The sequence below is a fragment of the Sesamum indicum genome, linkage group LG6 (assembly GCF_000512975.1).
Source record: "Sesamum indicum cultivar Zhongzhi No. 13 linkage group LG6, S_indicum_v1.0, whole genome shotgun sequence".
NCBI classification, from domain to species: Eukaryota; Viridiplantae; Streptophyta; class Magnoliopsida; order Lamiales; family Pedaliaceae; genus Sesamum; species Sesamum indicum.
In genome coordinates this window covers 9,436,387-9,447,251 of record NC_026150.1, presented here as the reverse complement: position 1 = coordinate 9,447,251, position 10,865 = coordinate 9,436,387, and positions in this window count along the sequence as shown.

Genomic DNA, 10,865 nt, shown 5'->3' with positions numbered 1-10,865 from the left:
AACTTAGTCAGTTTCTCACACATCCGTGCGAGTCGCACTGGCAAGCGGCTCTGCATGTAGTTCGCTATCTTAAGAGTTGTCCGTCAAAGGGTCTCCTCTTCCCCTCACAGAGCTCACTAACACTGACAGCTTATTGCGATGCCGATTGGGCGACCTGCCCAGATTCCAGACGATCACTTACAGGTTTTTGTATATTTCTTGGACCAGCTTTGATTTCGTGGAAAACTAAGAAGCAGTGTACGGTATCTCGATCGACAGCTGAGGCTGAGTATCGTAGTCTAGCTGCTACTGTCTGCGAATTACGTTGGATTTCTTATATTCTGACTGATCTCGGTATGTCTACCTCTCTTCCTATTGATCTATTTTGTGATAACAAAGCGGCATTACACATTCTGGCCAATCCTGTCTTTCACGAACGCACCAAACACATAGAAATGGACTGTCACTTAGTTCGTGATGCTTATAAAGAAGGTTTCATTGCCCCCTCTTTTGTTCGGAGCTCGCTACAGCTCGCTGATCTCTTTACTAAGGTGTTGCCCATATCTGCCTTCACGAGTTTGTTGAGCAAGTTGGGCTTGTTTGCTATCGAACCAGGTCCAACTTGTGGGGGGGATGTTGAGAGTTTGAATACAGCTAATGAAATTGTCACTTGAGGATGTTAATTACAGTTTTAGGGCAGTTTTTTAGTTTCTTAATAGTTTTTCCTTCTTATCCATTTGTTAGTTTTATTACAAGTAGTTATAATATTTGTACTATAAATACTTGTTTATGACATACATTAAATGTAATTCTGCAACATATTAAATTTAGAGAGCTTTTCCTTTTATCATTTTCGTATTTCTCATTTCCTGCTCTTTTGAGTTATTTTCAAGATTCTACAAGTTTCGACCTCTTCTGGCAAAAAAATAGTTTTCTTTTTCCAGACAAATTCGTTAAAACTAACGGTTGGATAATGGAAGCAACCAAATATGATGGAATCTATAAATTTGATAGACTAAGTCTGATGAGAATAATTTGCTATTTTGTTTTTTACAGGAAATTTTTTGCTTATTTATCATATTATAAGGGAGTAAATTGTACTTTTCCTCCCGTATATTGTATCACTGTGTATGTTATATAGTTTGTCGTGTATGTATTTTTTTGTGCAACGCCATGCATCTTAAGTATGTTTTCAGTTTCAGATTAGTTCTTTATTTTGCCTATTGATCGGACTTCTCTGCACTGGCACCTGCAATATCGTCTTCTTGACATGTTGAGCTCGAGCTCGAGCACCAGACGATATGCTCGAGCCTATATTTTCCATCTTGCTGAGCTAGGGCTTGCAAGTTTAGATTTTGGGTCGAACTTGACTCGTTTGTGCTCTTGATCTATGCAAACTCAAGATTATGATTGACAAAATCGTATCGCACTCAATCTAAAATCATTTAAATCGATAAATGATCGTAAATGTGTGTATCACGATTCTTTGCAAATAATTTTATTTCCCACATGCCACATACAATTAATGTACCTCTATTTTTAAACAAAGCTCTGGTCTTCAACCCTTCAATCTTGAATAACAATAAAAAGATTTTTTTTATAAAAAAAATCGATTCGAAAAAACTAAGAAAAGAGAAATTGTCGATTTGGACATAATTAAAAAACTTACTGTATTTGTATTAGTGAATCAATAAATAGCTGAAAATGATAGAGGAATATGTTAACGAAAAATCTAAAATATAAAAAGTTAGATAATATGATAGATGTGGGAAAATCAGAGAAATACACCATACAAAATCGATCAACACCATAGATTTAGATAATACACAATCACAAAATGAATAATATCATAACTCAAAGGGCAAAAGAGCCTTATATTTAGATGCATATAAAAATTATTTTTCACGCTTTAAAATATATTATAAATAAAAATAAAATATATAAAACAATACATCATATTTTACAAAAAAAAAAAGGAAAAATAAAGAAAATAAAATTAACTTAAGGGTCTTATTGGCGAAACAAAAAAATTGTTGTTGTGTTAGCATGAACTGTCGTTTTGGAGTTGTTATATTTTATGGCCCAAGTCTTTAAATGCCCAATAATCCGATTCACCCGGACGGCCCACTACCGACCTACAACCCGTTCGACCCGATCCGAATTGCTCCTCCTTTTAATCTGGTAACCTAGTTTTTTGTCCTCATTTTTCTTTTCTCCTTCAGCGCCAAACTTCTCTGTCTCTCTCTCAAGATCTTCTTCCTCAAATGTCTCCGGCTTCCATGGGATCCTTCCTTAGCCAATTTGATGGCTTAAGGAAGGACTCCATTGTTTTCTTAAATCTGTACGTTTCTCACCCTTTTATAGAGGGTTTTTCCCTTCTCGGCCAAACACAGAAAAATCGAATTGCTTTCTTCTACTCTCCAACATTCTTATGAATCAGTGTGGTTAAGGTCTCTGTGACCAAGAAAGAGAGGGATTTGTGTGATCGAGAGACTAAATCTGTTGTGGTGTTTCGGTAGTAGTGCAACCGTGAATCGAGTTGTGGGTGCGGGACTTTTGTGACCGTGTACCATTTTTTGTGTGTTCAAAGGATCTGATTTGAATTTGAGCATAATTGATACCGCAGTACTCTTTTCGTTTGATTTATTCATATCTTATTATTTCTGTAACCATTATAATTTTTGTAATTATTTTGGCCTATAATCTATTAAGGAGTTTTGTACTCCATATTCGTTGTAATAGTTGAATATGTATTTCTAATATCCACTCAACAGTGATATTAGAGCTTGGTTGCTGATCCATAAAAGCTCCGGTGGTGGTAAACTCTCTTAAAACCCTCCTTTCATTCACTGCACTTATTTTCTGTCATTCATTATTTCTCTCGTTTTATTACCGAAATGCTTATCCCCCTGATTACCCTCCTAGCCGGACCCTTGAGGTCGTCGGGTATCTGGACTGGGAGTTAGGCTGGAGAGGCTTTGGTTTTGTGACTATTGGATATATTGTGCTTTGGAACTGTTTATCTTTCATATTCCTGTTTTCTGCGTGAATTGGGATATCTCTTAAACTATCACTATTGCTTTGCTCATACTCTCTTTGTGAACCGTGAACTGTAATATACTTTCTCTAAAATTTGTGATTTGGTTTGCTAAGACTTGAAATCCGAATTTTCTTGTTTACTCCATTTCGATTATCTATTGTCTCTGGTACATATATTAATGCCACTAAGTGTTGCTGTGAAATCTGGTGATATGTATTTTTTGTGACTTAATATTGAGAACTCCATCTCTATTGAAATCTGTGATATTTTTTTTTTTTTTGCTGCAAAACGTTTTTGTTTGGAAAATCCTTCTTTAAATTTTTTTTAATGGCCGGATACAACTTACAACCTTTTGACGGAAAGGTGATTTTTCAATTTGGTAACAAAGGATGAAAGGCATTTTGATTCAGCAAAAAGTTTTCAAAGCTATAGATGGTAGATATGCGGAAAACATTTCTGAAGAAAAGCTACTTGAAAATGATGAATATGTCTACTCTTCTATTATTCTTAATCTGTCAGATAATGTTTTAAGAAAAGTAGGGAAACAAAATTCTGCAAAAAAATTATAGTAAAAGTTAGAAGAACTTTATACTGAAACTTCCCTACCGAGTAAACTGTTCTTACTTGAAAAATATTTTAGATACAAACTTGATTTGTCTAAAAACATTGATGAAAATTTGGATCATTTCCCTAAACTGGTTCAAGACATAAAATTGACTGGTGATAAAAAATATTGATGAGTACTCTCCTATTGTGCTTTTGAATGCTATACTTGATACTTATCCTGATGTGAAAGCTGCGATTAAATACAATAGAGATAGCGTGAACCTTGATACTGTTGTGAATGGACTGAAAAGCAAAGAGATAGACCTAAAAATAAATAGACCTAGCAACAACCAATATGAGATTAATTCTGTTAGAGGCAGGTCTAAGTTTAGAAATTCTAGCTATAGACACAACAGTAGAAGCAAAAGCAGAAATAGAAACAACAATAGGAGTAAATTTAGAACCAGGGATAACTCACATAGAGATGATAAACTAGAGAAAAAAAGGTGTTATAACCGTGGTTTAAAAGGACACTATCTTAAAAGATTACAGAAAACTAAGGAGGGATAACATAAATAATAATACTGATGAAAAAAAAGAGTGAATAATGTTGCTGATGATTCTGGTGAAGTATTTGTTGTCTCTGATGTGAATTCTGTGCATTCTATGAATATGTATGAATGACTGATTGATTCTGGTTGCACTTTCCATATAAACCCATTTAAAGATATTTTCTCAAATCTTAAAATTAGAAATTCTGGTTATGTTTTCATGACAAACGAAAAACGATGTGAGGTTAAGGGCATTGGTGATATTTCTCTAAACTTCAATGATGGCTATAGATTAACCCTTAAAAATGTTCGATATGTTTTTGAACTTAGCCATAATCTTATCTCATGTGCTGCTTTGGAAGAAGAGGGATTAGAAGGTAGATGGGGCATGAAAATCATGAAAGGATCTCTCGTTGTTTTTAAAATTGAAAAGAAACGCAATTTATATTTATGCACTATTTCATATGATTCTGTGGCTGCATCTGTGAATGAGCATGATAAAACTTTTCTATGGCATAAGCGTTTTGGTCATATTAGTCAAAAAGGGCTTGAATTGCTGAACAAGGAAGGTATTCTATGTGATAAGGTTGATAAATTTTAATTCTATGATGAATGTGTTATGGGTAAACAACACCATGTGCATTTTCCTGCTACTCCTTCCCTTAACCCATCTATGTCATCTTACATTTTGGATTATATTCATGCTGACGTATGGGGTCCTTCAAAAGAACCCACCCATGGTGGAAATATATATTCTCTCTATTATTGATAATTTTTCCAGAAAAGTATTTGTTTTCTTGTTAAAACACAAATATGAGGTTTTCGAAAAATTTGAGAAGTAGAAAACTCTTGTTGAAAACCAAACTGGAAAAATGCTTAAATCCCTTCGCACTGATAACGGTCTTGAGTTTTGCAATCAAAGTTTTAATGATCTTTGTGATAAATTTGAGATTAAAAGGTACAAGACAAATCCCTACACCCCACAACAAAATGGTGTTGTTGAACGCATGAACCGTACCTTGCTTGAAAAGGTTAGGTGTTTGTTGATTAGTTTTAGATTGCAAAAATCGTTTGGGGTGAAATAGTTTTAACTGCTGCTTATTTGATTAACTTGTCTCCTTCTGTGCCGTTATTGATAAATTTCCTGAAACTGTTTGGAGTGGTAAAAAGCCTAATATCTCTCATTTACGTATTTTTGGTTGCTCTGCTTTTGTTCATCAGAATTTTGATAAAGTTGAACCTTGTTCTATAAAATGTGTTTTTATTAGTTATCCCAATGGGGTCAAAGGGTATAGGTTGTGGGTTCGTAGCCAACCTGGTATTAAAGTCATTATTAGTAGGGATGTGACTTTCAATGAGAATGAGATGCCCTGCTTTTCAAAACTAGAAATAGAACAAAAAGAAACAACCTTTAATAAGGTGGAGGATAACCTAGAGGGGGAAATAATTTAGAAGAAAATATTGATGAACAAAACTTAGAAGCACCTATAGAAAATCAAGAAATTCCGTTAGATGATTACCAATTGGCACGAGATAGAAGTATAAGAGAACATAGGATCTCTTCTAGGCTTAAAGATTTCCAAGTAGCACTTAATATTGAAAATTCTGAACCCTCGAACATAGATGAAGCTCTTAAGTCTAAAGAATGACTTAGTGCCATGAATGAGGAGATGAAATCCTTAAAGGATAACAATACTTGGGATCTAGTGCCTAAACTGGAAAGTTGTTCCTTAGTGGATTGCAAATAGATTTTTAAAATTAAGCAAGAAAATCCCATAAAATACAAAGCAAGATTAGTAGCCAAGGGGTTAATTAAAAAAGAAGGGATAGATTACATTGAGATATTCTCTCATGTTGTTAAATATACCACTGTGCGTATAATTCTTGCTCTTACTGCTCATTTTGATTGGGAATTAAAACAAATGGATGTCAAAACTGCTTTCTTGCATGGTGATCTTGATGAATGTATTTATGTGCAACAACCGGTTGGATTTATTGATAAAACCAAATCTGATCATGTTTGCTTGTTGAAAAAATCCTTATACGGTTTGAAACAGTCACCAAGACAATGGAACAAAAAGTTTGATATCTTTATGCTTTCCCTTAATTTTAAAAGGAGTGATTATGAGCATTGTCTCTATTTCAACTTTTTGAATGATGTGCCTATTTTTCCTGTGTTATATATTGATGGCATTCTCATTGCTAGTCCTAACATGAAACTTGTTGAATCATTACAAAAGGACCTTTTCAAAAATTTTGAAATGAAAAACCTTGGTGACGCAAAAAGAATTCTTGGCATGGATATTTGAAGGAATAGAAAAGGATTTTCCATACTTTTAAATCAAAAGTCTTACATTCACTCCATTTTGAAAAAGTTTTAAATGGAAAATTCTAAGCCCACCTCTGTGCCCTTAGCTGCTCATTTTCAATTGTGCAAAAACCAATGTCCAAAGGCTGCTTCTAAAAAAGAGAAAATGAGTAAAATCTCTTATTCAAATGTCATTGGGTCTATAATGTTTCTCATGGTATGTACTAGACCCAACATCGCATATGCAATAAGTTGTCTTAGCAGGTACATGTCCAATCTATGACCTCCTCATTGGGAGGCTTTAAAATGGCTCATAAGGTACCTTCGTGGTTCCGACGACATTGGTATAAAATTTTCTAAATTCTCTGATTCTATTGATCTTGTTGGTTACGTGGATTCCAATTATGCGAATGAAAAAGATAGTAGAAAATCCACCACTTCCTACGTTTTCACTTTGTGTGGCTCATGCATAAGTTGGAAGTCCAACTACAACATATTGTTGCATTGTCTACTATAGAAGCTGAATATATTGATATATCTGAAGCTTTTAAAGAAGCAATTTGGCTCGAAGGCCTTATTAAAGAAATTGATTTTCTCAAAAATAGGCTTATTGTTTTCTCTAACAGTCAATCTTCAATCCAACTCTGCAAAAATCCGATTTTTCATGATAGGACCAAACACATTGATGTGAGATTTTATTTTATTCGTGATATTGTGAGCAAAGAGGTTATTAAATTAGAAAGGTTAATACTGAAGAAAACACAACAGATATGGGTACAAAATGTTTTCCTGTTGAAAAGTTTGTTAACTGTTTAAAAATCCTAAATTTAGCTTCTGACTAATTCTTTTGCAGAGATACAAGTTCTTTCTTTTGCAGGTACACTGGAGAAGTCCCTAGGCAGTGATGAGAAAAGCCAGATCCTAACTCCAGATCTTGTTCCTCTAAAGGACTTGGTCCAAGGTGGAGCGTGTTATATTTAATGGCCCAAGTCTTTAAAAGGCCCCAATAACTCGATTCACTCAAACGACCCACTACCGACCGACGACCCGTTCGACCCGATCCGGACTGCTCCTCCTTTTAATTTGGTAACCCTAGTTTTTTGTCCTCATTTTTCTTTTCTCCTTCATCGCCGAACTTCTCTTTCTCTCTCTCAAGATCTTCCCTGATATATCTTCTTCCTCAAATGTTTCCGGCTTCCATGGGATCCTTCCTTAGCCAATTTGATGGCTTAAAGAAGGACTCCATTGTTTTCCTAAACCAGTACGTTTCTCACCCCTTCATAAAACGCTTCTCCCCTCTCGGCCAAACACAGGAAAATCAAACTGCTTTCTTCTACTTTCCAACATTCTTTGTGAATCTGTGTGATTAAGGTCTTTGTGATTAAGAAAGAGAGGGATCTGTGTGATCGAGAGACTAAATCTGTTGTGGTGTTTCGGGTAATAGTGCAACCGTGAATCGGGTTGTGGGTGCGGGACTTTTGTGACCTGTATCCTTTTTTGTGTGTTCAAAAGATCTGGCTTGAATCTGAGCCTAAATGATACTGCATTACTATTTTCGTTTGATTTGTTCATATCTTATTATTTTTGTAACCATTATAATTTCTGTAATTATTTTGGCCTATATTCTATTAAGGAGTTTCGTACTCCATATTCGTTGTAATAGTTGGATAGGTATTTCTGATATCCACTCAATAGGTTTGATTTAACCAAATAATAATAATAAAGAAAAGAAAACTTCTCCTATTAAATGCAAGAGAGAAATGAAGAAATAGGATTTAAACAGAAGGAAGATGGTGTAATGGTTTTTCCCATCAAGTTGTTGATTTTCCCTCCAAATCTCCACATTTTCTCTCCACATATAAAAGCAAGTGTACGGAGAGAACAACTGTCATTATCAATTGGACGAAAATCCATAAATTGTATTCAAATTGAAAAAAAAACACATATGGAACTCAATGTGCGAATTGACTTGAGTGTGAGACTAAAATTGAAAATAGGTCCACTTATGAAACCAAAATATAATTTACACATCACTTTTCATTCCTCTTGAGTTCTAATTTGGGTCCCAGTATGACAGGGGCTTTAGAACAATTGCAGGATCCGTGCCAATTTCATTTTCTTTTGGTAGTGATATATAGTCATTTCATTGCCTATGTACCTCATTTTTTGAATATTTTTAATATATAATTTGTTATGAAATATCCATTGCTATTCCATCTCTTTAACTACAGAATTACAATATTTGCAACTATTTTGTTGCCTACACATCTCATTTATTTTGGATTATTTTAATATATAATTTTCTATACAATATCCATTACTAGTCTATCTCATCGGCTACAAAATTATTTCGTTCCAATATTACGTACATATAATATGTGCCTTGTTTGGTTAAAGGGGTGTGTGAGAAATTGGAGGAGAATTTGGGAAGTTGGAGGTAAGATGGAGATGGGCAACAGAGGGGGTGGGCGGCCATGGCTCATTGTGGTGGGAAGGTGTTGGGCAGCAATGGCAATGGAGGAAGTAGGGGAAATTCTAATCCAGATCCGAGTTAATCAAATTTGAATCAATTATATGATAAGTATAATACATTGATCATATAATTGGTGTACAATTTTTAAAAAATAAGCAATCACATAGCAAATGTGATATACTTGCTCTATAAGTGATAATATTAAAATTGTTGTTTTATTTTTTGTCATTAATTTTTTATTTTTTTGTAATGATATATATATATATATATACACACATATATCCACGTTTCATTTGTAAGTTTATTAAATAGTACGTACTAACTATAAAAGAGCATATATATTTTTAATATATATGTATATAGAATATACAATAATTGTGTATTTGTTGTGTTGATATAACTGAGCATACAGTTGAATTAATTGTAATTGAATATTGATGTAATGCACAAAAATAAAAGAAATGCAATAGTTATCTGGATGTAATTAAATAAAAAGAAATAGTAATTAAGTTGTTTGCATATACTTAATTAAAAATGAACGTCCACTTTTTTTTTTATATATTTTATGTAGAACATCCCCCACTAATTTAAATGTTTATACGTATTAATATGTATATATGTGTGTGTTATATTTATAAATATTTTAAATATAACTAATTAATTATGAACGTTATGTAGCACTTCATAATAAATTGATTATATTTTTCTTTAGTACCAAATGTATTCAATGCATTTAAATAAAAAATATTTTAATATTATCACATTACTTATTTTGATTTTTATATTTTTAGATATAAAAGTTTTTTGAATACATGGGCAATTTTAAAGTTAACACTCAATGTATATTAAGCGACAATAATTTTAAAGTATCATCACTATATATATAATTATTACTGACAAAAAATATGTATAAATTTATAACTAAATTTAAATTGTGACAACAATATAAAGTGACAACTATTATTTGTTGTCACTATATCGTCACTATACATATATATGTCACTAATTATATTTAGTAAAAATATTAGTGTACACATTTTTTTGTCACTAATTCTTGTAGATAATATTTTTTATAAAAATAAAATAATTATTATAAAACCATCAAATACAATATTGGGATAAAACAACAATTCTTGTCACAATATATATAATAATGTATTAAAAATTATTACTTGATTTTATTTTTTTTATAATAAAATATGTGTTCAGCTTATACGTGTGTAGTTATTCAAAATACATATTTTATATATCAAGAGTATATATTAACTTTCAGTAAATCCCTAATTTAGATTTCTCTTATTATATATACATATACAACTACAAACAAAATGTTTGGTCGGTCAAGGGGACGTATATAAAAGGCATTTTATTTTTGTTAAGTTGAAACGTACCATCCTTTGACGATAATTTTTCTACTTTATTTATAAGTTGGAGTCTGCAATATGAACATTAAATAACATTTAAAGTCCACATCATGAATTAATTTACTTATTTGTTTGAAAAAAACAAAAAATCCCAAAATTAAAACAGTTAAGTGAAATTTATCCTTAATATGTGACTTTTTCTATGATTATTGTTCTTAATTGATGATTTTTAATTTTAAAAAGATTAAAAATATCATATATTTTTTTATAATTACGTAACAAAAATTACAGTATTTCTGATTAATCTTGGAGAGACTTTTGTATAAGTAAAGAACCTTATCTTCTTAAGCAGTGGTAAGAACATCAAGTAATGTATATTAAAATTCTCAAAAATCTTATAGCCCAATTATAGGAAACCTTAACCAATCATCTATGAGTAGTTCAGTACGTGCAAGAAATCAAGCTCACGCATAGACAGGAAAAAGGTGCTCATCATTTTTTCATATACATAGTTGATTCATGAGAGCCTGTGAAACATATGGACAAAGTGAAGTTGAATTTGGAGAAAAGGGTCTTGGAGTTATATTTATTATTAAACTACAAT